The following is a 27,957-nucleotide window of genomic DNA, read 5'->3' on the forward strand; positions in this document are numbered from 1 at the left end:
TATAGTAGTAACATAGAGTGTATATATATATATTTATTCCACTTGAGTGCTATCAGTAGAGTTGTATGGCTGTAGTTAAGGGCAGAGGGAAGCCCAGGGATCTTTTCTCCACACCTTTCATTTACCCACAGATGTTCCAAGAGCACAGTCTTCTTTCACATATGTAACCTATAGGTATAGATATTTGCTAGGTTAAGGCAATAATATAATAAGCTTGCAAGGCCTGTAAGACAATAGCTTAGCTAAACAAGGCATAAGGCCCAAAAGCCTTAGCATAAGCAACTAACCAGGAGTAATCCTAGATCATAAGATAGAATGTTGTAATGATTAAATTGCTGACAAGTACCCACAAGATGCTAGTTTATACCAGCTTGGATATTTTAAGTCTGGAATATCAGCAGATGTCTGATCACAAGAGTGCCATGGTAACTAATTGACATATATGCTAATAAGCTTGAGGTAAAAGGCCTAGTAACTTCTGGGAGAAGGGGACCCCAACATTAGTAGAGTGAGAAACTATGGATAAGAAAAAGCGGTTGAAACCTTTAGTGAATATGCATTAGACATAGTGGCATCCGTGTAACACATTATAAAAGTAAAAGCTGTATCCCAGCTGGTGTGCCTGGGGAGCTGTAACTCTTGGGGTAAGTAAGGATGACGTTCACTGGTGCGGGTGATGAGGATGACTAGCACTTTGGGTCCTTTGGCGAGGGATGGTGTGAGTATATGGATGCTCAGATGCACATTTTGTATTATCTCTATCTACCTAGCTTGGTTGGAGTGTTTGTGTCTTTACTACTTGTGTGAATAAAACCATTGCAAATTCAGAAGGTTTTTCCTAACTGTGAGTATTGCAACCTCACACATTGGGATCTCCAGTTGTATATTAATTCTAATAATACAGGGCCTGATCTTGGGACAAGAGCCTACGAAACCTCAGAGCATTAGTTGGGAACTCTTAAGTAATCAATATGATTAATACACAATCAATAGATCAGATAATATACAGCCATATGAGACTCCCAGAATGCCATAATAAAGAAAGAACAGTGTACTGCAGGAATTAGAAGTGCAGGTATGAGTGACTGTGTGCTTGTTATTAGTAATAAAGTAGTGACTTCCCACAGCACATGAAATGGTGCTATTAGGACTCCTCTGCTGTTCCCAATCAGACCTAGGTTTCTGCAGTTCTAGATTTACCGATGAACTGGGGCATCCACATCTCTGATCTGTGGAGCTCTGTATTAAATTCAGGTAGCCTTCAGTCAGCATGAGTTTTAGCCCAGTAAAGACAGGTTTCAGAGTAACAGCCGTGTTAGTCTGTATTCGCAAAAAGAAAAGGAGTACTTGTGGCACCTTAGAGACTAACCAATTTATTTGAGCATGAGCTTTCGTGAGCTGCTCACGAAAGCTCATGCTCAAATAAATTGGTTAGTCTCTAAGGTGCCACAAGTACTCCTTTTCTTTTAGCCCAGTAAAGCATTTATTGTTCTATTTTTCTAAAATAAGGATATTACTGTGTTCCTTGAGTGATACTGAGAACAATAAGCATCTGGTTCTGCTTCTCCTCAAAATTCCATCTTTTCAGGTATGTTTTGTTTATTTGTGAATGGAAATTGACCTTTTAAATTTGCATTGGTAACTCCCTGGAGTTACTCTACCCTCCAAACTATCCTTGGAAAAGATTTAATGTTTCAACAGCCCTTTCTCGTTTAACTCCAATGTAAACATTTTAATTGAAAAAGAAGCTAATGAAAATGCTAAAGAGCTTGATTACCACTAATAAAAGTAGTTTCCAATCAGGGTTTCAGGTACAGCCCTTGCGACTGTAATGACCATATACAAGAGATAGAATCATAGAATCATAGAATATCAGGGTTGGAAGGGACCCCTGAAGGTCATCTAGTCCAACCCCCTGCTCGAAGCAGGACCAATTCCCAGTTAAATCATCCCAGCCAGGGCTTTGTCAAGCCTGACCTTAAAAACCTCCAAGGAAGGAGATTCTACCACCTCCCTAGGTAACGCATTCCAGTGTTTCACCACCCTCTTAGTGAAAAAGTTTTTCCTAATATCCAATCTAAACTTCCCCCACTGCAACTTGAGACCATTACTCCTTGTTCTGTCATCTGCTACCATTGAGAACAGTCTAGAGCCATCCTCTTTGGAACCCCCTTTCAGGTAGTTGAAAGCAGCTATCAAATCCCCCCTCATTCTTCTCTTCTGCAGGCTAAACAATCCCAGCTCCCTCAGCCTCTCCTCATAAGTCATGTGTTCTAGACCCCTAATCATTTTTGTTGCCCTTCGCTGGACTCTCTCCAATTTATCCACATCCTTCTTGTAGTGTGGGGCCCAAAACTGGACACAGTACTCCAGATGAGGCCTCACAAATGTCGAATAGAGGGGAACAATCACGTCCCTCGATCTGCTCGCTATGCCCCACTTATACATCCCAAAATGCCATTGGCCTTCTTGGCAACAAGGGCACACTGTTGACTCATATCCAGCTTCTCGTCCACTGTCACCCCTAGGTCCTTTTCCGCAGAACTGCTGCCTAGCCATTCGGTCCCTAGTCTGTAGCGGTGCATTGGATTCTTCCATCCTAAGTGCAGGGCCCTGCACTTATCCTTATTGAACCTCATCAGATTTCTTTTGGCCCAATCCTCCAATTTGTCTAGGTCCTTCTGTATCCTATCCCTCCCCTCCAGCGTATCTACCACTCCTCCCAGTTTAGTATCATCCGCAAATTTGCTGAGAGTGCAATCCACACCATCCTCCAGATCATTTATGAAGATATTGAACAAAACCGGCCCCAGGACCGACCCTTGGGGCACTCCACTTGATACCGGCTGCCAACTAGACATGGAGCCATTGATCACTACCCGTTGAGCCCGACAATCTAGCCAGCTTTCTACCCACCTTATAGTGCATTCATCCAGCCCATACTTCCTTAACTTGCTGACAAGAATACTGTGGGAGACCGTGTCAAAAGCTTTGCTAAAGTCAAGAAACAATACATCCACTGCTTTCCCTTCATCCACAGAACCAGTAATCTCATCATAAAAGGCGATTAGATTAGTCAGGCATGACCTTCCCTTGGTGAATCCATGCTAGCTGTTCCTGATCACTTTCCTCTCATGCAAGTGCTTCAGGATTGATTCTTTGAGGACCTGCTCCATGATTTTTCCAGGGACTGAGGTGAGGCTGACTGGCCTGTAGTTCCCTGGATCCTCCTTCTTCCCTTTTTTAAAGATTGGCACTACATTAGCCTTTTTCCAGTCATCCGGGACTTCCCCCGTTCGCCACGAGTTTTCAAAGATAATGGCCAATGGCTCTGCAATCACAGCCGCCAATTCCTTCAGCACTCTCGGATGCAACTCGTCCGGCCCCATGGACTTGTGCACGTCCAGCTTTTCTAAATAGTCCCTAACCACCTCTATCTCCACAGAGGGCTGGCCATCTCTTCCCTATTTTGTGATGCCCAGCGCAGCAGTCTGGGAGCTGACCTTGTTAGTGAAAACAAAGGCAAAAAAAGCATTGAGTACATTAGCTTTTTCCACATCCTCTGTCACTAGGTTGCCTCCGTCATTCAGTAAGGGGCCCACACTTTCCTTGGCTTTCTTCTTGTTGCCAACATACCTGAAAAAACCCTGCTTGTTACTCTTGACATCTCTCGCTAGCTGCAGCTCCAGGTGCGATTTGGCCCTCCTGATTTCATTCCTACATGCCCGAGCAATATTTTTATACTCTTCCCTGGTCATATGTCCAACCTTCCACTTCTTGTAAGCTTCTTTTTTATGTTTAAGATCCGCTAGGATTTCACCATTAAGCCAAGCTGGTCGCCTGCCATATTTACTACTCTTTCGACTCATTGGGATGGTTTGTCCCTGTAACCTCAACAGGGATTCCTTGAAATACAGCCAGCTCTCCTGGACTCCTTTCCCCTTCAAATTAGTCCCCCAGGGGATCCTGGCCATCCGTTCCCTGAGGGAGTCGAAGTCTGCTTTCCTGAAGTCCAGGGTCCGTATCCTGCTGCTTACCTTTCTTCCCTGCGTCAGGATCCTGAACTCAACCAACTCATGGTCACTGCCTCCCAGATTCCCATCCACTTTTGTTTCCCCCACTAATTCTACCCGGTTTGTGAGCAGCAGGTCAAGAAAAGCGCCCCCCCTAGTTGGCTCCTCTAGCACTTGCGCCAGAAAATTGTCCCCTACGCTTTCCAAAAACTTCCTGGATTGTCTATGCACCGCTGTATTGCTCTCCCAGCAGATATCAGGAAAATTAAAGTCACCCATGAGAATCAGGGCATGAGATCTAGTAGCTTCCGTGAGCTGCCGGAAGAAAGCCTCATCTACCTCATCCCCCTGGTCCGGTGGTCTATAGCAGACTCCCACCACTACATCACTCTTGTTGCACACACTTCTAAACTTAATCCAGAGACACTCAGGTTTTTCTACAGTTTCGTACCGGAGCTCTGAGCAGTCATACTGCTCCCTTACATACAGTGCTACTCCCTCACCTTTTCTGCCCTGCCTGTCCTTCCTGAACAGTTTATAACCATCCATGACAGTACTCCAGTCATGTGAGTTATCCCACCAAGTCTCTGTTATTCCAATCACGTCATAGTTCTTTGACATCACCAGGACCTCCAGTTCTCCCTGCTTGTTTCCAAGGCTTTGTGCATTCGTATATAAGCACTTGAGATAACCTGTTGACCGCCCCTCATTCCCAGTATGAGGCAGGAGCCCTCCCCTCACAGACATTCCTGCCTGTGCTTCCTCCCGGTATCCCGCTTTCCCACTTACCTCAGGGCTTTGGTCTCCTTCCCCCGGTGAACCTAGTTTAAAGCTCTCCTCACTAGGTTACCCAGCCTGCTGGCAAAGATGCTCTTCCCTCTCTTCGTAAGATGGAGCCCGTCTCTGCCCAGCACTCCTCCTTCATGGAACACCATCCCATGGTCAAAGAATCCAAAGCCTTCTCTCCGACACCACCTGAGTAGCCATTCGTTGACTTCCACGATTCGACGGTCCCTACCCAGGCCTTTTCCTTCCACGGGGAGGATGGACGAGAACACCACGTCCAGATAATGGTTGTTGAGGTCATAAATCACTTTTTATAATGCTAAAGCTGGCATACCTTTTGTTTTGTGTATATGAGATGTGCATTAAGTGATCCAGTTTTAAGTTTCCTATAATGTACTTGTCAAGAAGAGCATTTAGTTCAGTGCTGAGTGCTTTTTCGAAGGATTACTCCAGGATTGGACAGCTTTTCTGCTCAGAGTTACACTTACTAACTCTGCTTTTTTAGGTGAAGCACTACTACATTAGATTTACATTTGGATGAAACCACATATTTCCCCAGCTCCCTGAACATATCCATTATGGAAAAATCCTGTAGGATGACTTTTCTATAGTTCCGCTAGAATTCAATTATAAAGAATTGTGTCTGATGGGTAAAAATTCTGTAGAAAGGATTTAATTCTAAAGGTTTTAAAAAGTAATTTTCCATAAAACACTACTGGTTTAATCCATATTAAATTGTAGAATAATTAACTCTTGTAATTTTTAAGCAAAAATATCATACACGTTTTTGCAATATGTTTGAGGTTTGTCCAAAACATACAAAAAGAGAATCTACCCCTATTTAATATTTTAAATAAATATGTAGGTAATGCTCATATGTGCTCAGTTCATCTGTGCACTGGAACAGAAACCAGTTCACGGATTGAGTGTGTGCTTTACACCACCATTGCACCTTCTCTATCTTGGGTCAATGGGGCTTAGGACATCACTCTATCTAGGCTATAGCAGCCTTCGGGCTGTCCTAACTCATGCTTGACTGTCTATGGTGCCAAGGATGAGCTGCAACAACCATCTGCCATTTCCTTATGCTCCCTGGAAAGCCCCCAACATGTCCTTTGTGTGGGTGATTTAGATCCCCTACTTTGAGGGAATTCCCTGGGGGCCTGACCTGCTTTGCAGGCATAAAGGAGTTATAGCACACTGATAAACAGGTCTTGTATTGTCATGTTTCCCAATCTTCCAACTCCATATTGTCTGAAGTGGTGGCATGTGCCCACTAGCCATTGAATCCTTAATTTCCTTGAGTGGCATTTATAGTTTTAGCTGCACAGGTCTCATAAGGCTAAATCATGCAATCCTTTACCTTCTGTGGGTATTTTGCTGAAGGGAGATTTGATTAAATCCCCATGCATCAGCTTTTTGAAAATTTAGGGGTGAATCTAGCCCTGATCCTGAAAGTATTGTTTGTATTAGTTCCTAGGCATACATACCCTCAGCTCTCTGTATTCATCTTTCAGGCCACAACAGTGTCCTGCCTTCTCCCACTATCCATGCCCATTCCGAGGTTTGGAAACATAGCTCCAGGCTACCCTTTCATGTTTTTTCCAGTCCCTGGCCCCTTCTCCATATAGCTTCCCAGTTTTTCATCTCAGTATATTTTCCCCTGATCTCTACTCCACCAGCAGATGAGACTCATCTTAGCAGCTCAAGTGAGAAGACAGTTAATAGTAATAAATATTTATAATTACAAGCATTGCTCTGTATACACTTTAAAATGAGTCATTATACATTTAAAAGCTCAAAAATTCTGAAAGGCACTTTTCTTCAACAAGGCCAACAAAAGAGAACAGATGCAGAGTAGGCCAAGCCATTCTGGAGCAACAACGAGAACAAGCATTAGCATAATTTTTTTTTAATGGACATGTAGGTAGAGTTTCAAAATGCCCCAACTTTAAAACTTTCATTTTTACCAAATTTCCAGTGAAATTCTACCCTAAGATGAGATGTGATATGTAAAATCCCAGGAAGACCCGTTTCCTTTGGGGGAAATCGGGGGTGAGATTGGGTTTAAAAATCAGGCTTGTAATAGAGATGTCATAAATATAAAGGGAAGTGTAAACACCTTTAAAATCCCTCCTGGCCAGAGGAAAAACCCTTTCACCTGTAAAGGGTTAAGAAGCTAGGATAACCTCGCTGGCACCTGACCACAATGACCAATGAGGAGACAAGATACTTTCAAAGCTGGAGGGGGTGAGAAACAAAGGGTCTGTGTCTGTCTGTATGATGCTTTGGCTGGGGACAGAACAGGAATGGAATCTTAGAACTTAGTAAGTAATCTAGCTAGATATGCGTTAGATTCTGTTTTCTTTAAATGGCTGAGAAACTAAGCTGTGCTGAATGGAATGGATATTCCTGTTTTTGTGTCTTTTTGAAACTTAAGGTTTTGCTTAGAGGGATACTCTATGTTTTGAATCTGATTACCCTGTAAGGTATTTACCATCCTGATTTTACAGAGGTGATTCTATTACTTTTTCTTCTATTAAAAATCTTCTTTTAAGAAACTGAATGCTTTTTCATTGTTCTTAAGATCCAAGGGTTTGGGTCTGTGCTCACCTATGCAAATTGGTGAGGATTTTTATCAAACCTTCCCCAGAAAAAAAGGGGGTAAGATTTGGGAGGATTCTGGGGGGAAAGACGTTTCCAAACGAACTCTTTCTCAGTAACCGGTGTTAGACGTTTGGTGGTGGCAGCGATAAGTCCAAGGGCAAAAGGTAAAATAGTTTGTACCTTGGGGAAGTTTTAACCTAAGCTGGTAAAAATAAACTTAGGAGGTTTTCATGCAGGTTCCCATATCTGTACCCTAGCGTTCAGAGTGGGGAAGGAACCTTGACAGGAGAGCTACAGTAGCTTCAACTTTAAGCACAGACTTGCACTGAAAAATAAAGTGAAAGTCAATTTTGGAACAATGAGGGGAAGTAATGGAGTCAAATCTGATTAATCATCATCGTTCATTGGAATGTATCCAGTGTTAGACAACTTTATTACCAGCTTATGCAGAAGCAACTTTACAGATTTCTTAAGTCTTTGCTCTTGAGACATAGAAAGAGGTCAATTGAAAATGTTTAGTGACCTGACTTTAGCAGCCTACTTACAGTTAGTGGTAGATATAAATATTAGGTTATCCCCTTCCCCCGTTCATATTTTTTGAGACATGACTCAAAAGATGGCTGAAGTGCCAATTTTCCAGATCAGGCCTTTAGCTCCCAAACAAACCAGTTGGAACATAAACAGGATGGAATAGTTGTTGGCTATTTGGTGAGTTTTTCAGTGAATTCTTTCAAATCTTTAGTTATGACAGGGTCATCTTATACAGATTTATCAGTTAACAGAAGTAGCTTATTTGAACAAGAAAGGAGAGGCCAAGTTCTGTTTCCTTTCAAATGCAGCTTCTAAAAATTCTATTTTCAACAGATCAGAACAACTGATTTGTTAATATTACATGTTCCAGGAAAAGAAAATTCTATAGCAGGTACAAGTCTGGTAGGGTATGTCTACACCAAAATAAAACACCTGCGGCTGGCCTGTGCCAGCTGACTTGCGCCAGCTGCAGATGTTTTATTGCAGTGTAGACTTACCCTTAGAGAAACTGACAAATGAGTGGACTTTTCAATGTATACGTGTTCAGAGTCAAATATCACAAAGATGTTTCCAGACATTCTGAAGCAAAAACATGAAAGAGGGGTCCCTAGCACATGGAAAATTATTCCTCTGGTTCCAAAACTATTGCTGAATTGTCTAGGAAGTGCCTTCAAACAGATCTATTGATTGTCCCTTTGTGGTCACATAAGTCATGGTTTCAGCCCTTGAATCACAAATTGATAGATTTTGGTGTTGCATTGGGAAACATATCTCAAGTAGAGCTAAAACTACTGAAAACAACTTTAATAACACCCTCATTTCTTTATTTTAAAAGAAAATGTGAAAAATGCAGAAAGACAGCAGAACAATGACCTCATCATAGGTAACGGCAAGGCAAACCTTTCCATATTGCCTCATCAATAGGCCTCAGACTTGTTCTAAAAGGATTAGCTACAGAGGTGAAGCTGTACATCTCTCTCATCACAGTCACAGAACCATAGAGGATTAGGGTTGGAAGAGACCTCAGGAGGTCACCTAGTCCAACCTCCTGCTCAAAGCAGGACCAACTAAATCATCCCATCCAGGGCTTTGTCAAGCCGGGCCTTAAAAACCTCTAAAGATGGAGATTCCACCACTTCCCCAGGTAACCCATTCCAGTGCTTCACCACCCTCCTAGTGAAATAGCGTTTCCTAATATCCAACTTAGACCTCCCCCACTGCAACTTGAGACCATTGCTCGTTCTGTCATCTGCCACCGCTGAGAGCTCCATCCTCTTTGGAACCCCCCTTCAGGGCTACTATCAAATCCCACCCCACTCTTCTCTTCTGCAGACTAAACAAGCCCAGTTCCCTCAGCCTCTCCTTGTAAGTCATGTGCCCCAGCCCCCTGATCATTTTCATTGCCCTCCACTGGACTCTCTCCAATTTGTCCACATCCTTTCTATAGTGGGGGCCCCAAAACTGGATGCAGTACTCCAGATGTGGCCTCACCAGTGCCGAATAGAGGGGAATAATCACTTCCTCAATCTGCTGGCAATGCTGCTACTAATGCAGCCCAATATGCCGTTAGCCTTCTTGGCAACAAGGGCATACTGCTGACTCATATCCAGTTTCTCATCCACTGTAATCCCCAGGTCCTTTTCTGCAGAACTTCTGCTTAGTCAGTCAGTCCCCAGCCTGTAGCGGTGCATGGGATTCTTCTGTCCTAAGTGCAGGACTCTGCACTTGTCCTTGTTGAACCTCATCAGATTTCTTTTGGCCCAATCCTTCAATTTGTCTAGGTCACTCTGGACCCTATCCCTACCCTCCAGCATATCTACCTCTCCCGCCTAGCTTAGTGTCATCTGTGAACCTGCTGAGGGTCCAATCCATCCCATCATCCAGATCATTAATAAAGATGTTGAACAAAACCGGCTCCAGGACCGACCCCTGGAGTACTCCGCTTGATACTGGCTGCCAACTAGACATGGAGCCGTTGATCACTATCCATTGAGCCCGACAATCTAGCCAGCTTTCTCTCCACCTTATAGTCCATACATCCAATCCATACTTTTTAAATTTGTTGGCAAGAATACTATGGGATACAATGCTTGAATGCTGATGCCCTCTGGAAAAACTATGAACTACGATTCCCATTAGTGACATCTGTGATGGTGGTTTGTTATAAAGACTGGCGTCCACTAGAAATATGACTGAAAAAAATAATTTCACATAAGCCACTTAAGATGTGCTGTAAAATTTTAAGACTTTCAGTCAATCTGTGTCAAATTTGAACTGGTGAATAAGAGGCAAAAACCTCCCAATACTATTCCTTATAGATAAGCCACTCAGTTCCCATATCGCCTTGGCTATGATCACATGTCTTTTCTCTGAAAGTCCCTTAGTGATGGAGAATTTTTCCACAACACTGTTGAATCATTACACAAGTTCTCAAAGGTTTCCACTAATTCCTTATGTAACAAATACTAGAAAGGTTTTTCAGTTGGTTCTTGACACACTCCTCACTCCAAAAACTTGATCCCATATAAGTTGGAGGCCTCACCACTCTGATGTATCCTACAGTGCTAAGGAGCAACCAAGCTTGTGTCCCTGTCATGAAGGCTCCTTAGCTTGTCTTGGAATGAGATCATGGTTTCACAATACACCAGTGTCTGTTTCTAAAACATCTGTCTACCCAGTTAATGGTGTTAAATGGCTCTGTCTGTAATACATAAACTCTATTAAAAATTCTATCTCACAGAGATGCTTGAGAGACCACCTTTGAAAATCATGCAAACCATATTAACATTCATGGACATTTACAAAGTAGAAATCAGGGGAGGAAAAAAATTACAAATGGAACATAGAAGCATATGACTGAGACGTTGTTTATGTTATTGGGGAAAAAATTAAGAGAAAGATAAACTTAATATCACTTACAGACACAAATATGCCTAGGGATTCTAGCCTCACCTGGTTTGTGGGAATTAAGAGGCATGCTAGAGTCTGTCAGTAGAAGAGAGTGATCAAGGGAGAACAAATCAAAGTCATGTAACCCTTATTCTCAGCTCAGTTTCCTAGCCCCTTCTCTTATTTGAACCCAACTGGCAATCCATATAGGTTCATTTAGAATTCATCAGATCATGGCCTCACACATGTATATGAGAACATGTAAATGCTTTCACTGTCTTTGAGAAATTGCATCATAGGCAAATATCATTATGACCACTGAAAGTCAAAAAGTCAGGGTTGAGCTTTTGTTGACATCTAACCCTAGAGCTCAGCTGCTAAGGGAATTTTTGCCTTTTACTAAATGTTATAATCTTAGGATTTATATTTGTTGTACTACTAACTTGAGATGTAACTTGAGTGTTGCCCCTAACTCTACTCCTGTCCATACACACAAATGTCTAGCTTGAGTTAAGTGGTCCTTTAAAAACAAGCTATCTGACCTGTCAGGGTATGAGTTGAAGTGCAAGTGCTGCTGACGCTGAGCTCGTAATGCAGTGAGATTGCAGTCGCATGCTACAGCTCAAATTAGCACAACTCATCTACTGCTAATTCAGTAATTCTGTACAGTCTGAGGGTTGTTTCACAGTGTGGCTGCTCTCACTCCAGCTAGTCTGGCTGCAATAACACTTGAGTGGAGAAACTGAAGCTAACTGTTACAGAGAAGACAAGTGCTCAGTGGACTCTTTTCACATAGGTCACAAAAGGGCCACTAACGGAATTTAACCAGTCAGAGTTACCATTTGTTAGAACCTACAAGCTCTGGATGAAAGAGTCTCTTTGGATTTGCAGTTTTACTACTCTGAGAATGGAAAAACATAATTATATGATAAACTGCTTATATGAGAGAAAATGAAAATTCATTCCAAAAACCCTATAATGAATACTAATTGTTTGAAGTCACTTTTAATTAGTTGTTTAAAAAAGAGCATTTATATGCATGGAGTAAATTTTCTCTCACTCAGGCAGGTGTTACATAACTTGCAGCTCATTCCTTCAGAGCCCAATATCCAAAGGAATATGGTCCTAATGGCTTAGCAGAAAATATCTTTCAGAAAGGTTTTATTGTACATCTTCAGATATAATAGTATATAATTTAACAGATCTGAGAGATATAATAATTAGTCTTGAAGGATAGTGGGTAGTATGGAGCATTTTTGCCAAGAAACATTAAATCTTTGCTACCCAACTGCAAACAAGCAATATCACTATTACCCATTAATTAAGAAATGGAAGCGTACTATGCATTTATGAAAAAAGTAATAATTTTTCTGACTCATAATGACCCATTTCATGATTTTTCCATCTAAAAAGTGTTCATTTTTTATTTTTTTAATGTATTCCTGGATATAGGGATTATCACACTCACAGTTGTGTTCTTTGTTTCTACATTAATCACTACAGATAGTTTCAAATAAAGCAAGTTTTCAAGGACATATTGCTCAGGCATGCCAAATTCTGAGAACAGATTAAAAAGAATTTCTAAGGACTTTGGTTATTTCTTAGATTTAAGATAACAATGTTTTAGGAACATCACTGGAATATCCAGGTTTAGACAGTTTTGCAGTAACTTCTGTCAGTTAGTGGTAAGTGAAGAGAGGCTATAGACTTCAGAGTGTTTAATATTTAATATTGACTGGTGGATTAGCACTTGCAAGCATTCAGCATAAGGCAAAGCCTCTTTGAAATATAATAAAACTTAAAAATGACTAAAAAAAGTTGGATTGCTTCTGTGTAAATTAATAGTGAACTCCATGTTTTGTGCTTTCCACTTCATAAAATAATATTTGTGTTACCACCTAATTTATAGTTCAGTATTCTGCAAAATTCTTGGTGTCATTGAAGATTGATTATTGACAGACATCCAACCAGGTGGTTGTTGGTGAGTATTTGCTTCAGGTTGCGAGGCTGTCTGTAGGCAAGGACTGGCCTGTCTCCCAAGACTTGTGAGAGTGTTGGGTCATCCACCTGCAGAAGTAAAGAAACAGATTGATAGAGCCAGAAGAGTTCCCAGAAGTTACCTACTACAGGACAGGCCTAACAAAGAAAATAACAGAACGCCACTAGCGGTCACCTTCAGCCCCCAACTAAAACCCCTCCAACGCATTATTAAGGATCTACAACCTATCCTAAAGGATGACCCAACACTCTCACAAGTCTTGGGAGACAGGCCAGTCCTTGCCTACAGACAGCCCCGCAACCTGAAGCAAATACTCACCAACAACCACATACCACACAACAGAACCACTAACCCAGGAACTTATCCTTGCAACAAAGCCCGTTGCCAATTGTGCCCACATATCTATTCAGGGGACACCATCACAGGGCCTAATAACATCAGCCACACAATCAGAGGCTCGTTCACCTGCACATCCACCAATGTGATATATGCCATCATGTGCCAGCAATGCCCCTCTGCCATGTACATTGGTCAAACTGGACAGTCTCTATGGAAAAGAATAAATGGACACAAATCAGATGTCAAGAATTATAACATTCATAAACCAGTCGGAGAACACTTCAATCTCTCTGGTCACGCAATCACAGACATGAAGGTCGCTATCTTAAAACAAAAAAACTTCAAATCCAGACTCCAGCGAGAAACTGCTGAATTGGAATTCATTTGCAAATTGGATACTATTAATTTAGGCTTAAATAGAGACTGGGAGTGGCTAAGTCATTTTGCAAGGTAGCCTGTTTCCTCTTGTTTTTTCCTACCCCCCCCCCCAGATGTTCTGGTTTAACTTGGATTTAAACTTGGAGAGTGGTCAGTTTAGATGAGCTATTACCAGCAGGAGAGTGAGTTTGTGTGTGTATGGGGGTGGGGGGGGATGTGAGAAAACCTGGATCTATGCAGGAAATAGCCCGACTTGATTATGTAAAGAGTTGTCACTTTGGATGGGCTAGCACCAGCAGGAGAGTGAATTTGTGTGGGGGGGTGGAGGGTGAGAAAACCTGGATTTATGCTGGAAATGGCCCACCTGTTGATCACTTTAGATAAGCTATTACCAGCAGGACAGTGGGGTGGGAAGAGGTATTGTTTCATATTCTCTGTGTGTATATAAAGTCTGCTGCAGTTTCCACGGTAAACATCTGATGAAGTGAGCTGTAGCTCACGAAAGCTCATGCTCAAATAAATTGGTTAGTCTCTAAGGTGCCACAAGTACTCCTTTTGATTAAAGCTTATATCATAATTAATTTTTTGCCACGTGAAACAAATTCTGGACAGACTAATTGAAAAAAAGTCTTTGTTACCATCTTGAATATTCAGCTCCCAGTGATCAATATTCTTTTGTAATAATTAATAAAAAGGTTAACATTCTACATGACAGTTTGCACCTGTACATTACAAGGAATGAAAATAAAATATCCATACAAATAACATTTTGAGCTTGTTCCAGTTTCCATGAGTACGAAAAATAAATAAGCTGAAAATGACAAGACACACCTGTTCATTCACATTCAGCTTTCCCATGCCATAGAATATAGGATTGCTTCTGAAAAGACTCTGAAACAGTTCATTGCACTACACAGGGGCTTTCTGTTTGCAAATTCAGGGCCCTAATTTTGCAGCTAGTCTATGTCTGAGGGGCAACTGTGTAAAGGATTCTCTTTCTTCTCTTCACTCTTGGAAGTATTTGAAGTAATTCATGAATCGAACCCCCATATTTTTATTATTTAAATAGCAAAAGTTCCAGCTACAGTGAGTACTTTATTTGCTTATATTATGGAAAACAATTTTAATTAGTTCATTTTTAGAAGCACTTGCTTCAAGGGAATGGAGCTGCGTACTTTTATTGGCTATTAAAAGTTAAATAATTCCCTTTTACAACTTTTACCCAAAAGATAGTGAATGGTTTAAGACAGAGGTTGGAAATAATTTCACGTGGTTTGTTTGCCATCTTTCCCAGATAAACTGTACATTTAATTCTTCATCTAAATAGCTGGATCATTTACATTCTCTTCGTTAATGCCTCTATCGTTCTCTACATAGCAATTAATGTACCTTTCCAGGGACCTGTTTTAAATAGTGTGAGGACAAGAAAACGCAAAATTAGCTTGTAAAATAACGCCCCTTTCCTGCGTCCCCCCTCCCCATCTTGGTTTTGGAATAATAAAGGCAGATCGGAAGGTCGTACGATGACCTAATTTTGGCAGCTGGCCCAGGAGACGCAGAAAATGTTCTCTCGGCTCCACCCCAAACAAGGCACAGGCACTGGTCACTTTCGATAAGTGCCCTCTCCTTCCAAGTTACTCTCGGGACGTGCTGTCCCAGGTATCCTGGATAACAGGTAAGTCACTTTCCCGATTTCGCTGCTTGCTGCGGAGTATCACACAGAGAAGAGCGGGGCGCGGTGTGCGCTGTGCGGTGGTCCAGCAGGAGCAGCCGGGGCGGGGTGCGGTGCGGTGCGAGGCGCTGGCTGATGGCTTTCCCCACGCACGCCGGGGGCGGCCGGGCAGGCTGGGAGGCGAGGAGCGGCACCACGAGCGAGCGCGGCGGCGAGCTGCTGGACGCGGGAGGCTCCTGTGCTGGTGGGTTGAGGGGAGCCCGTGGCCCGGCTGCAAATCCCCCCCAGCGGCCCCAGGAGTGACGCTCCAAGGCGGGTGAGGAGGCGCAGCCCAGCCCCGTGTAATGCCCTCTGCTTGGGGGAGGGGGAGTCCGCGGGCGCCTGCCAGGGGCGCCCGGCGGCCGCCGCGGGCTTCACTCGCCCGCCGGGCTCCTGTCCCTATGCAGGGCTGGGGGAGGGGGCGGGCGCCGCTGCATTGCGGCTGCAGCCGGTGACTCTGGGGGAAGGAGGCGGGCGGGCGGGCGCGCGAGTGGGGTGGGGGCCGGCGAGAGGCGACGCCTGCGGGGCGCCCGGACCCCGCTGAGGGGCCTGCCCGAGTCTCCGCCCCGCCTCCCGCCCGACCTAAGGAGCAGCCGCCGCAGCGCACTGCCAGAGCTGGGGAATAGCCCGGCGCGGGCGGAGGGTTAGTGTGGTGAGTACAGCGCCCGGTGCTGGCGGGCCAGAGCAGGCGCCTGCTGCCAGGCAGGGAGGGGGAACAGCGTTGGACACCGCTAAAACTGTTGGCGGGGGCTCTTGAAGGGATCCTTGGCTAGTAGTGCGCGCAGGAGACGGGGAGCCGGCCCCTGGGGGCTTGTCCCAGCTCTGCCACTGGGTGACCTTAGGCATGTTACTTACCGCCCCCTTGCTCAGTGCCCCTTGCTTGTTAAGTAGGAGCGATCACCACTGCCTCCCAGGGTGGTTTGTGGCTCAGCTAAGGTTGGCAAAGGGCTGGGAAACGCACTGGGTGGAAGGTGCCCCAGGGAAGGAAGTATTAGCGTCCTTTAGTTGTTTCTGTTGCCTTGGCAGGGCTAGGAGGAGGGGATAACTTGGAATGAGGGAGATGTACAAAGCCACCAGGGAGCTGTCTTACTGAAAATACATGTCCTAATTCCTCATTCTCACCCCAGCAAGGTATTCTAAAAACTGGTGCATCCCCTGCCTGGGAAGGGTTCTGTTGCTGTTCATTGCACTCTTTAAATGGGATATTTAGTGCTATATCCCTTAATCTCCATCTCACTCTGTTGTTTAACTCTTCAGGGGTGTCCTTCATATGAAAGACGCTATAAAGTATTGTGTTGTGTACTTCTGCTTTTCTGCTATGAATGAATTTGCAAATCAGTGCAGATTAATGACATTGAATATTTCGGTTCTCTTTTCAAGGTTGCAATTTGTGGCACTGAAAAAGTTGCATAGGATTTATCTAGTTAATGGACTCATCAGACTTATTATTTATTATTTAGATTGTTATATTCTGCAGACAAACTGGCTGTTCAGCTGTGGTTACACACTTAGCTTTTTTTTTTTTTTTTTTTTACATGACATTAGTTGTATGAAAGCAAAGCACGTGCTCAGCAAGAGTATTACAAAGAAACCTCTTGTCAACATTTCCATAACCAACCCCTAATTTTAGGAGTTACACTGTCATCTTGGAAAAATCACACTTCTATCTGAATATTGTGTATTGTCTGTTCTTTTATAAGTAGGCCAAAAGACTGCTGGAACTGAAAGGGTTTAGAGGAAAATAAGGTTATTTTACAGTTTACTTTGTTTGTTTGAAAGAACTTTGTGTAGCCATTTTCACTTCCAGGATTAGTATGAAAAATCTCTTTGCACTATAGTTGGAGTTCACACACTTTGTTACACTATGAAAAAGTATTTTTATTTGTCTCCATAGTAGCAAAGATGAAGCTGAAATGGCAGCAGACAAACATCTTCTCAGAATAGAAGGGGAACAAGCTATAGGCCCAAGCGTGTTTGATTGTATTGCTGTGTAGCCCTTCTAAATATCAGCAAGGAAGCAGGAAAAATGGTTTTAAATTTTTTAAAAGAAATTGTGCATTGTATTGGCATTTTCGCTGTATTCAGTTTAAAAACTTCAAGTTAACAGTGTCACCTTTTCTGTAAGAAACAGTTAGATTTCAAATGAAATTTTGCAGATTGAGATTTATTGAAACTGATGAAACAGATTTTCTTCAGTTTTTTAATACTGTTAAATGAAATGTAGAACTAGAAATTATGGCTTTTTTTTTTTTAAAAGAAGTGGGGGTTGTGGTTCTGACATAAGCAAGGTTATCCTGCATTAAAATTCTTTCCTCTGCTTTATTCTTGGGTTTAGTTTAGAAGGCCAGAGAAAAGAGTACGGTATGAGTATAATGTAGAGAGTTTAAGAGCAGAGTTTGAGTGAGAGTACTAATTTGTGTCGGAGTCACAATCTGAAAGTCACTTTTCTAAACTTTTATGTTTCATTTGACCAGTATTTACTTATTCATCCGGTCATTCTTCAGCTTTATCTATAAATGCACTATTAACTCCTAAGACATTTTCATGTCACTTTAATCATTTGCCGTTCTGTAATTTTAAGTCTTTTTTTTTTTTCTCAACTGTAACATCTTGAGAGTAAAATGGCCACATTGCAAAGACGGCCTGTAGCAGATGACAGTTTCCAAAGTAGTGAACACTCTGATCCCTGTTGTTAATGTGGTGTAAGTTGGTGGTGATAGATGATTTATTAGGCAAAGGTTGTTAGCCATTATTTATCCCAATGATCTTGCTATTGGCCTCATTTTGGCAGCATGGGGCAATGGCATGGAGGGTTGATCATCTCCAGTAAGGTCCTCTATGATTAGATCATCAGTAGTGAGTGAGAGGACTTTGTGCTGTACTGAGAGCTATCTAGCTGAGTCTGCTGCTGCTTTGTTGGCTCAGCTTGCCTCCAGTTGGGTATCTGTTGAAGCATGATTCTAGGTAGGGTTATAGCCACATTTTTTTTTGCTCCTTATCTAAAGTATAGGGATGCCTAGTCCTGAAGATCAGGATTTTTCAGTGAAAAATAATAATTCCTGATCCGTCCTAATCAAAATGGGAAAAATTGTTACTTGCTTATTAAGTGGATACTTTCAAATGAGTCTATTTGTTGAAACCAAAACTGTGTGCAAAACAGCATCCATTTTGATGAATCTCCCCACTTGAAAAATTACTGGAAAATAGTTTTATAAAAAAATGTTTGAAATGAAAAGTTTTATTGTTTTAACTCAAAAAACATTCATTTTGAAGCTTTATTTTTAGTCTGACTTAACTAAGGTAAAAGGCTGAAATTGAGTTGAAACATTTTGAAATGATCAAAATGTTTTGGTTGACCCAAACTTTTTATTTTTTTATTTTTCCAGATTTTTGGTTTATGAAACCTTTTGAGACTTTGACACTTGTCCTGATTCAGGACAAATGAAATTTCTGATACCTCAAAAATTTTTGTGGGACAGGAAAACTGTTTCCCGCCCAGCTCTAACTCTGGTAATATAGAGATCACCTGCTACTCACATGACTTCAAACTTCAGGTTAAGTCAGGCTTAGTATTAGAGATATCAAGGTCTCTTGGTCTAGATGACTGACTTGTCCATGAAATTATGCATCTATTATGTTAAGGCGGAGAATTATGACCTCTGTTGTAACCATCATATTATCCCAGGTGGCTTCTAATTCAGTTTACCAAGAGGCACAGTGAAGTTCCAGTACTGGCAGTAGGGTGACCAGACAGCAAATGTGAAAAATTGGTACAGGGGGTGGAGGGTAATAGGAGCCTATAGAAGAAAGACCCAAAAATCGGGACTGTCCCTACAAAATCAGGACATCTGGTCACCCTAACTGGCAGGGACACTGCCATCTTTTACTCTGCCATCATTGACAGTAGTGGCATCTGGAAGTTGTCCCTGCAGCATCCTCTTTGCCTGTTGCTCACAGAAGCATATAACAGGAAGTAGCAGGAAGAAAGCTGAAGCCCTGGTGCTGCAAGATTCTTGGTGAGCATGGTCATATACCATAAGGAATGTATTGTTTTTGACTTAACTCTGTATGCTACAGCACTGGTTTTCTTAGGCTTCTGCTAATGCAATGAGTATCTGGAAGTTTGGGTAATCTGATTAACCTAGACTACCGCAGCTCGGTTACCACTTCCTGTTTATAACTCTGAGGAGTTGTCAGATTGTTCATGGTTACAACTGGACTGATCTGGACTGGTCTGCTTGCTTTTGCTTGATGAGAAATAACCGATCCTCATTTTTTTTTTTCCTCTCTCCCCCCCAGTTCAGACCAATAATGAGTCACCTATGAGTTAGACCTATGTCTTTTTGTGGCTAGTTAAGGACGGCGGAGAGACTTTGGGCCCTATTATTGATGGCTATTGTTAACACCTTCATTATATGTGGCAAGCCTTTATGTACATGGTTAGGCCCTTGCTCAAGAGCCAGCGTTGGTCATTTTTGACTTTTGATCAATGTTCCCTCTAATTTTTGACAGGCCCTGTGCCCAAAAAATTTCTTCTGTGCAAATTGTTGTGCTTCTGTGCAAATTTTTGTGTGTGCAGTGTTTCGCCGTGTGTGCAGGATTTAGGATCTGTGTGCACACGCGCACAGCTTAGAGGAAACAGTACCTTTGATTATTAATGTCCCATCTCAAATATCCCTTTTGTAGGGAATTTTGTTGAGGAAATCGTGTTGGACAGCTCTGGCAATACTGGAATTCCACAGATGTCTCCAATATCTGTCTGGTTTACAGCATGGGTATGGAATTGAGGCCTGGTCTACACAACACAGTTAGGTCAACGTAATTGCCTTACGTTGACCTAATAATGAATGTGTCTACGCTACAAGGTCCCTTCCACTGACATAACTCGCCTGCTATGTTGACTTAATTATTCCATCTCTGCGAGAGGCATAGCACTTAATTTGATGTTAGGTTGATGTAGAGGCAGTGTAGACACTGTGTGGCTTATGTCTACCTACCTGTCCTCCAGGAAGTGTCCTACAATGCTCTGCTGTGCTGGCTCTTGTAAACATTTTCAACTACACTGCACAGCAGCCAGGTACACAGGAAAGAACCCCTCCCCAGTTAAAGTATCAGGAACCTTTGAATTTTTTGGCTAGGAGAGCTCACCTGCCCAGCTAATCATGGTGTCTTCACATTCCAAATGCACTCCAGTCTGGAGTACACAGGAGGTGGTAGATCTTGGTTTGTGGGGAGAAGAGGCTGTGCAGCCACAGCTCAGATCCAGCTGTAGAAACGTAGACATCTCTGAACAGATAGCACCACAGGATGTGGGGATGAAGGGCTACACCAGGGACACACAACAATCAAGGAACTGCAGTGGGTAAATCTGAAGACAAGGGAGTGAATGGTCACTCTGGAGCGGCACTGCAGACATGCTGCTTCTACAAGGAGCTGCATGTGATTCTCAGCGGCGACGCTACTCTGACCCCTAAGAGCAGTGTGGATACCTTTTGAAGAGTTGGAGTCTTGGGCCAGTGCAGGCAACACTGAAGAGGAGGTCTTGGATAAGGAGGAGAATGGGAGACAGGTGAGTAGAAAATCCATTCTTCCAGAGATCCAGGCGCTGTTTGTAACCCAGAGCAGTCCAGCCAGTCGCAGAACAGCATCGTGGCCGAGCGTGATGCCGGGGAAGGAACCTCTGGTGAGTATGTAATTTCAAGTAATATTTTGGGGTCACATGTTCTTGTGTTCTATTTTTAATTTAAAATTATAAGGCGAGGTAGAGTGATTATCTGCTTCCCAGTGGCCACAGCAGCTAGGCAGAAGGTGCCCCACGAAAAAGACTGTTTATGTATACAGGGATGGCCTGGTAATTTTCCATAGAGATTTCCAGGAAACTTTCATGGAGGTCCTCTGCATTCTGTTGCAGAAAGTTTCTGGGGAAGGCTGTCTTATTTCTTCCACTGTAGTAGGACACTTTCCCACACCACTCCACTATTAATTCGTCTGGCATCATTATAGTACACACCATAGTAGCATAAGGACCTGGTCTGCACTTGGACACTTGCAGCATTTGTTCCCTTGCTGTCTCTGTTACCCTCAGGAGAGTGATATCAGGTAGGGTCACCTAGATGAGACGGTGGTAGTTTTTCATTTCAACTGCTCGGACCACAGACAGTAGTGCCTGGGCTTTCTTGCCCCCCCCCCCCCTTGTGATTTTCTACCCCTTCACCCACCATTTCCAAAACATGGCTGTAGTTTGCATGTCAGGGGTTGACCTTAGTAACTGCAAGCCTTGGGCAATGGCTAGCAGCAGTGGCACTGGGGGAGGAAGAAGGGAAATTTTGTGATGCCCACTTGCCACTGTAAGCACCCCCAGCACAGTCTCTGCCAAAGCTTACAGTTTGGGAGGGTCAGTTCTGGTTCCTGATCTCCAGACAATATCCATGTGTAAAGGAGTGGACTCACCCCTGTAGTGCCTCCTGCTGGTCATTGGGAATTAACTCTTTTCCAGCCTGGAATGCCCTCTGTAGGCCAGTGATCCACACAGCTCTGGCCCCTATGTCCCTCACAGACCCTGGTGCCCCTTTCTCTGGGGTTCTGCCCCCTGGCAGTACCCCACACTCTGCCTCTGGGTCTCCCCTTCCTGGGGAACCCCCAACCCCCTATCCCCACCTTGCCTCAGTCTGGGCTACTACTAGTCATCACCAAGCTCCCGCTCCCTGGGCAGACTGCAGTGTAAAGGCCACTCATCATTGGCAAAGAGGTTCGGACCTGTTGCCTTCCTCTGCCTCCCAGTACCTCTCTATGGGCCTTGGACCAGGCCTTACAGCCTGGGGAGTTGCCAGCCTGGAGTGTCCCCGCTTAGCCTGCTCCTTCCCCAGCACTGCACCACCCTCAGTACCCTGTCAGGCAGGCAGCCAGGTCCTGCTCTCTTCCAGCCTGGAGAGAGACTCCTTGGGCCTCTGGCTCACAGCCTTTTTATACAGGCCAGCTGGGGCCTGATTGGGGAGTGGCCCAGTTGCGGCTGCTTCCCCAATCAGTCATCCCAGTCACAGCCCTCTCCAGAGCTGCTTTTAACCCCTTCTACTTTAGGAGCAAGGTAGCCACCCCGCTACAGCATGTTGCAAAGGGGAGGTGTTATGACCCCTTACCCATCTCTGGTCCTGCCATGGGTTACAAAAGTTCTGCTGCCACTAATTGCTATAAAGTTATAGGACAGTGTGATCCCCCAAGTCAGTGTTTGTTTCTTGGGACCAGAAACGTCACTTCAATGTGTTCAGCTGTTGCGTGACTGCCAGCAGCAACCAGGAATTGTTTCTTTCTATGGCTTCCAGCAGGGTTGCTTGAAGGACATCGCAATGTTCTGTGTTGCGGCTCCTCTCACGGCTCTGGAAATGCTGCAGGACAAGGTGTGTGCTATGGTGTTTATAATGCTGAGTTGGGTTCCAGTTTCTCGGGAACTGGCATACATGTGGCTATGCCAGCCTTTTAGAAAAAGGCGCAAAATATTATGGGTTGCAGTTGAAATCGGGAGAGGGAGAAAACTGCATCATGGACATTGAAGCCATGTTCCCACTCCCCCCTGCAAGAATGTTTTGGTCCCATGAGGCATTGCAAGCCCTTCCCAAAACCCCCCTGCAGTGAGTTGCACTGTGGTATAGCTACCCATGGTTTACTGCTTTCCGCATCAATGCACGCACTGCTAGTGAGGGTGCACTCCACCAATACAAGGAGTATGGTGTGGACACGCATTACTGATTTAATTACTGCAGTTGCTGGATGTCGACTTAACTGAAGTCGACTGAAGTTTGTAGTGTAGACGTGCCCTGAGGCTGTATTGATATTCATGGTTGATCCCCTCTTGGCTATGTATTAAAGTGAGATCTCCTGGCTGATTTTTATTAGATCTTTTGGTGGCCTTTAAAACCATTGGAGACAAGGTTTTGTTATCACGCTCCTGGTTGTTGATGAATTTGTCTTTCAGCTGGTTTGTTCCTCTTTCCTTTGGATAATCCTGGGTGGCAATGTTTAGCAACTGTCCATCTTTCTAGAGGAACCTCACACACATGACCATAAAGGCTTTTGTCTTGTCTCCTTTCCTGCTCCATTCTGCAGTAACAGACTGTTGCGGTTCAAATCTAACGTACGTGTGTGTGTCCAGAAGGGGGAGTCCTGAAGTTAGTGCGTTGGTTTGTGGTTGATACTAAAATATTTTTGCTGATTAAGTTTTATTCGTCTAGATAAGTCAGAGACGTAACTGCCAATGTAGAAGTAATCTTCTTTATAGACTGTGTTGCACATGATAAATCATCCGTATCTATTCCACTTTTTTTTAATCCTGATCATATTAGATAACTAGTATGTCATTGTGACTAGCATGGAATTCCTTAACAAAGAATGTTTTAAAAATGTAAAGTCACTTCTTTCTCATCAGCACTGATTAAGTAGGATACCGTAACTAAGCAATCAGTATTTCAACAAATATTTATTTTCAGCATGTAATTTAAGAGAGGAAATATTGTGTTTTTTTGGCTTAATACAATCTGTGGCTTGCATCTGTTGCACACTCTTGTTCATATCACATTGTACAGGCTCTAACTAGGAAGCTAAATTTTCATTTATTAGGGTGAACAGTCTATTCCTTGTAGATTATTATAGATTTTTGTCATTTTTATGTAGGCCTCATCATTTTATATGACAGAGTACTCATTTAATTATTTCAGATTTTCTCATATGCATGCAACTTCTTACCTGTCAATATCTGAAAGTAAGAGTAAAATGGGCCTGAACTAAATATATTCTACATCTTATGTGACAATGGTTTTATATCAATAACCGAGTATGACAGAAAATATGCCCTGACTTGAAAGTATGAGAAGGATATCAAAATAGCATTAAGAATATGAGATTCCATTGAAACTTGCACACTCATTTTTGTGATGTGTGGCTATGTTTATATTTTGTGGTCATGTTATATTTTGGAGTGTGGTTGAAATTGGATCATCTATGGCAGTGGTTCCCAAACTTGTTCCGCCGCTTTTGCAGGGAAAGCCTCTGGGAGCTGCTGGAAGCGGTGGCCAGTACATCCATTGGCCTGGAGCAGCGAACCGCGGCCACTGGGAGCCACAATCGGCCAAACCTGCGGATGTGGCAGGTAAACAAACCGGCCTGGCCTGCCAGGGGCTTTCCCCGCACAAGCGGTGGAACAAGTTTGGGAACCACTGATGTAGGGGAAAGCTGAGCTCATCATCTCTCTTCCAAAGCATTCCTTTCCTTCTCCAGTCTCTATCACATTTGGCGTTTTCACTATACTCAGTGTCTCTCAGGCTTACCGTATTGGTATGGTGTTTTTAACTCCTCTGTCTCCTTCTACACTGAAGGTATTGTGAAATCTTTTCCTCTCCTACATCTCTGAAATCTGCATATGTTCTCCATACCCCCTCTATTAAAAACCTTGTCCTGCTCCCAGTTATTTCTTGCCTTTGCTACTTTCCTCCTTTCTTGTATCATTCCTCTTCAGTCTGTTTAAAATGCATTTCTAAAAGTCCTCAAGCTTTCCTGCCCCCTAGACCCTCTTTACTGGCTTCCCTTTGGCTTCTGCATCAAATTTAAGCTCCTTGCCTATGCCTTAAAGGCTCTGTATAACATAGTTTCAGCCTACCTTTCTGTTCTTGTCTCCTTTTGCTCACCCCTTTGGTATAAAGATATGATCACTGCTTTGCGTAATTTACAGTCGAGAGCTGGGATCCAGCAAAATCTTACATTTCACAAGATTGTGGGAGGAAGACTTGTGGTTATCTAATATCTTGTACTCACAAGTTACGCATCATACTAGAGTTCTTATTTATTTTTATTAAAATCATTGGTAAACTTGAAAAATAGTTTTGTGCATTATAACCATCAAGAAGGAAGAAGAGGATGTGACCTTAGTGGACCAAGAGCCTGATCCTGCATTTTTCAAGTCAATTGAGTGCTACCATAATGTAACTCACTTGTATCTATGTATGGATTTATATTCTCATCTCTGCAGTTTTCTGTGTTCATACACAGTTAATACAAATCTGTGTTTAAAAACATTCAGCTCTATATAAATACACCTTCTGACTGCTGTGGATTTTTTTCCTTGAGAAAACCGCTTTAATTCCCCCAAAGTCCTTTGAAAGCAAAGGAAAGACTCTCGCGTTGATTTCAGTGGGCGTTGTATCACAACCTAGTAGTCCAGGCCCATCCCAATTTTAGGGGCTCAATTTTTCTCCCCTTGAAGACAAGAGGAGTTTTTCCATTGACTTTTAATGAGAACAAAATTGGACTCTAATAACCTAACACTATAATATGGTGTTATTCCTCTAGTTAGATTATACACAGTGTATGGTAGAAAGAACATTAGTCATAAAATAAAAGAGGTGAGGTCAGGTTGTCTTGAGAAATCATTAGTGACTATGCAATTATGGGAGTTTAGTCACATTAAAATTGTTGCTAAGGATGATGGATAGAAATCCTAGGTATAAATATTGGGGGAAACGCACACAGTTAATGATCTCTTTAATTAAACATATGTTGTGGTGTTTCAATAATATACCTGTAATGACTTTTATTGAGGACAATGTAACGACTAATTTATCTCAGAGATTAGTATTGATCAAGGTAAAGCTAAGATCAATATTAGATTTTGAGGGTCACTACCTTTGGAAATGGGATGAAATATTGAAGACAGTGCATATATTAGGTTGTGTTATTTTTTTAAGGAATGAGGGAGTTAAACTGTTTAATGTGGTATAGTATTTATAAATAAGGCTGAGCTAGTAAAGAGTTGTATAGTTTAATTTGGCCATTTCCATGGCCAAATTAAACTAGACATAACAGTTAAACTGCTCCCTCCTTTCTTAGTCTCAGTGTGAAAATCTGCCCTTATTCAACACCATGGCAAAACTCCCATCAGCTTCAATGGGAGCAGGAATTTATCTTCTGTCAGTGTCTTTCAACCTTTTTTCATTTTGCAGATCCCTAACAATTTTCAGGTGGAAATCTTAGGAATAGTCTGCGGACCCCAGGTTGAAAATCACTATTCTATGGTAATAATAACCTTTTGCAGACTCCCTGGACTAGTGGCCCCCAAACTGCTGAGTGCCCTACCCGGGGTCAGGCATTGAGGAACATTCAGGGGGCATGGTTTTGTGGAATTAGAAAGTTGGCAACCCTACTCCCAAGGGGGCACAAACCAGGTAAGGGGGGAGACATGATCAAAAAATTTGCGGACCACTGCCTTTGACATAATCTCCAGATCCCCAGGCGTTTGTGGACCACAGGTTGAAAACCACTTTTCATATTTAGATTCATAAACCAATGGTGAGACTCAAGTTAGCCCTCGTGTCTTTTTTTTTTTTTTAAGTGGGCCCTTTAAGTGGCTAACTATTTTGTAACTGGGCAAATATCTGGCTTATATTTTGGTTTTCTAAGGTGACAGTTTTAGTTCATGTTAAATGCTAGTTATCAAATATCTCTGCTTTTGGTATTCCATTTTAAATTAAAGAATTACAGGTTCCATTTTCATCAGAACAGTCAGAGTGTATAGAATAGTGTATAGAAAATTGACCGAGGTAAAACATAAGTAAATGCATCCTAAAACATTACATAGAACATGTGGACTTTACAAAAATTAAACACATACAGCTTTTGCAATAATACGTTTAAACTGTACGTGTACCCAGAGGCTTTGTGTGAGGCACATAACTTAGAAATACTATTTCAGTAAAATGTATGTTTTGAGATTTTCAAAGGTGCCAATGTAGTGCTTTCAGTGGGAGCAGGCCACTCAGCTCCTGCAGGCACCTTTGTAATTCCCATCTTATCCTAGTATATTTCATGTATAAATTGAAATTACAGTACTACATGGTGACCAACATCAATGCAGAATCTTCCAGAAAATATGTAATCATTTTATGCTTCCTGAACTTGTGAAGGATTTTTTTCACAAAAGAGAAGTGTCTTCCTTTGATATTGCTCTCTCACTGAAAACACTGGGCCAGACTCTCAGTTGGTGTTAATTGGTGTAGCTCCATTGCCTTCAAGGGAGTTATGCAGTTGACACCAGCTGATGGTTTGGCTGGCTCTTTGGAAGCCCAGTGTTTTGTAGCTATGAAATGAGCCTGGACCAATGAGACTATACCAAGTCCAAACATTTTTATCACTGTAGAAATGACATACAGATAAACCATATTTACCTTGAACAAATTCATACCACCTAGAAAGCAGTTTGACCATTTTTGATAGCGTTTGCTCTTAAAAATCCCCGCAGACAAACTTGGAGTGTATTCTCGCCTCATATCTCATGTGCAGAATTGCCACTCATTTCAACAGGAACTTAATTCACAGGTGGGTGAGAATAGACAGTAGATGAATAAAATATAGGAAAACCTGCTTCCCAGAGATGCTAAAATAAAGTGCTACTCTTCTTAGAACTCGAGGGCAGATTTCATAACAAGAATGAACTCAGAGGTAAGATGACCAGGTGTCCAGTTTTTGACCGGAACACCTGGTGGAAAAGGGATCCTGGTGGCTCCGGTCAGCGCCGCTGACTGTCCAGTTGGTGGTGCTGTGTAGTGCACCTGACAGGCTCCCTGCTAGCCTCCATGCGCTTGCCTCTCAGGAAGCAGCCAGCATGTCCCTCCTCTGGCTCTGACACGTAGGAACCAAGCACCACCCCCGCAGCTCCCATTGGT

General features: G+C 42.8%; 1 protein-coding gene and 1 long non-coding RNA gene across 3 annotated transcripts in view; one reads left to right on the top strand and one right to left on the bottom strand.

Annotated features, from left to right (window-relative positions):
• Positions 1-11,812: 11,812 nt before the first annotated feature.
• LOC125631484 (uncharacterized) lies at positions 11,813-16,368 on the bottom strand. Of its 2 annotated transcripts, none has more exons than XR_007354961.2 (3): positions 16,109-16,368; positions 13,291-13,372; positions 11,813-12,893 (listed from the first exon to the last, which is right to left on the bottom strand). It is a non-coding gene; the product is annotated as an uncharacterized LOC125631484 (long non-coding RNA). The 2 variants fall into 2 exon arrangements; XR_007354962.2 differs by lacking the exon at positions 16,109-16,368 and adding an exon at positions 14,374-14,974.
• Positions 15,121-27,957, top strand: part of THSD7A (thrombospondin type 1 domain containing 7A) — a 522,439-nt gene continuing 509,602 nt past the window's right edge. Inside the window, exon 1 of the mRNA XM_075125837.1 lies at positions 15,121-15,217. The gene's annotated coding sequence lies outside the window, so the exon portion shown is untranslated. The remainder of the gene's footprint in view (positions 15,218-27,957) is intronic.

This window comes from Caretta caretta, chromosome 2 (assembly GCF_965140235.1).
Source record: "Caretta caretta isolate rCarCar2 chromosome 2, rCarCar1.hap1, whole genome shotgun sequence".
In the NCBI taxonomy this organism is placed as follows: domain Eukaryota; kingdom Metazoa; phylum Chordata; order Testudines; family Cheloniidae; genus Caretta; species Caretta caretta.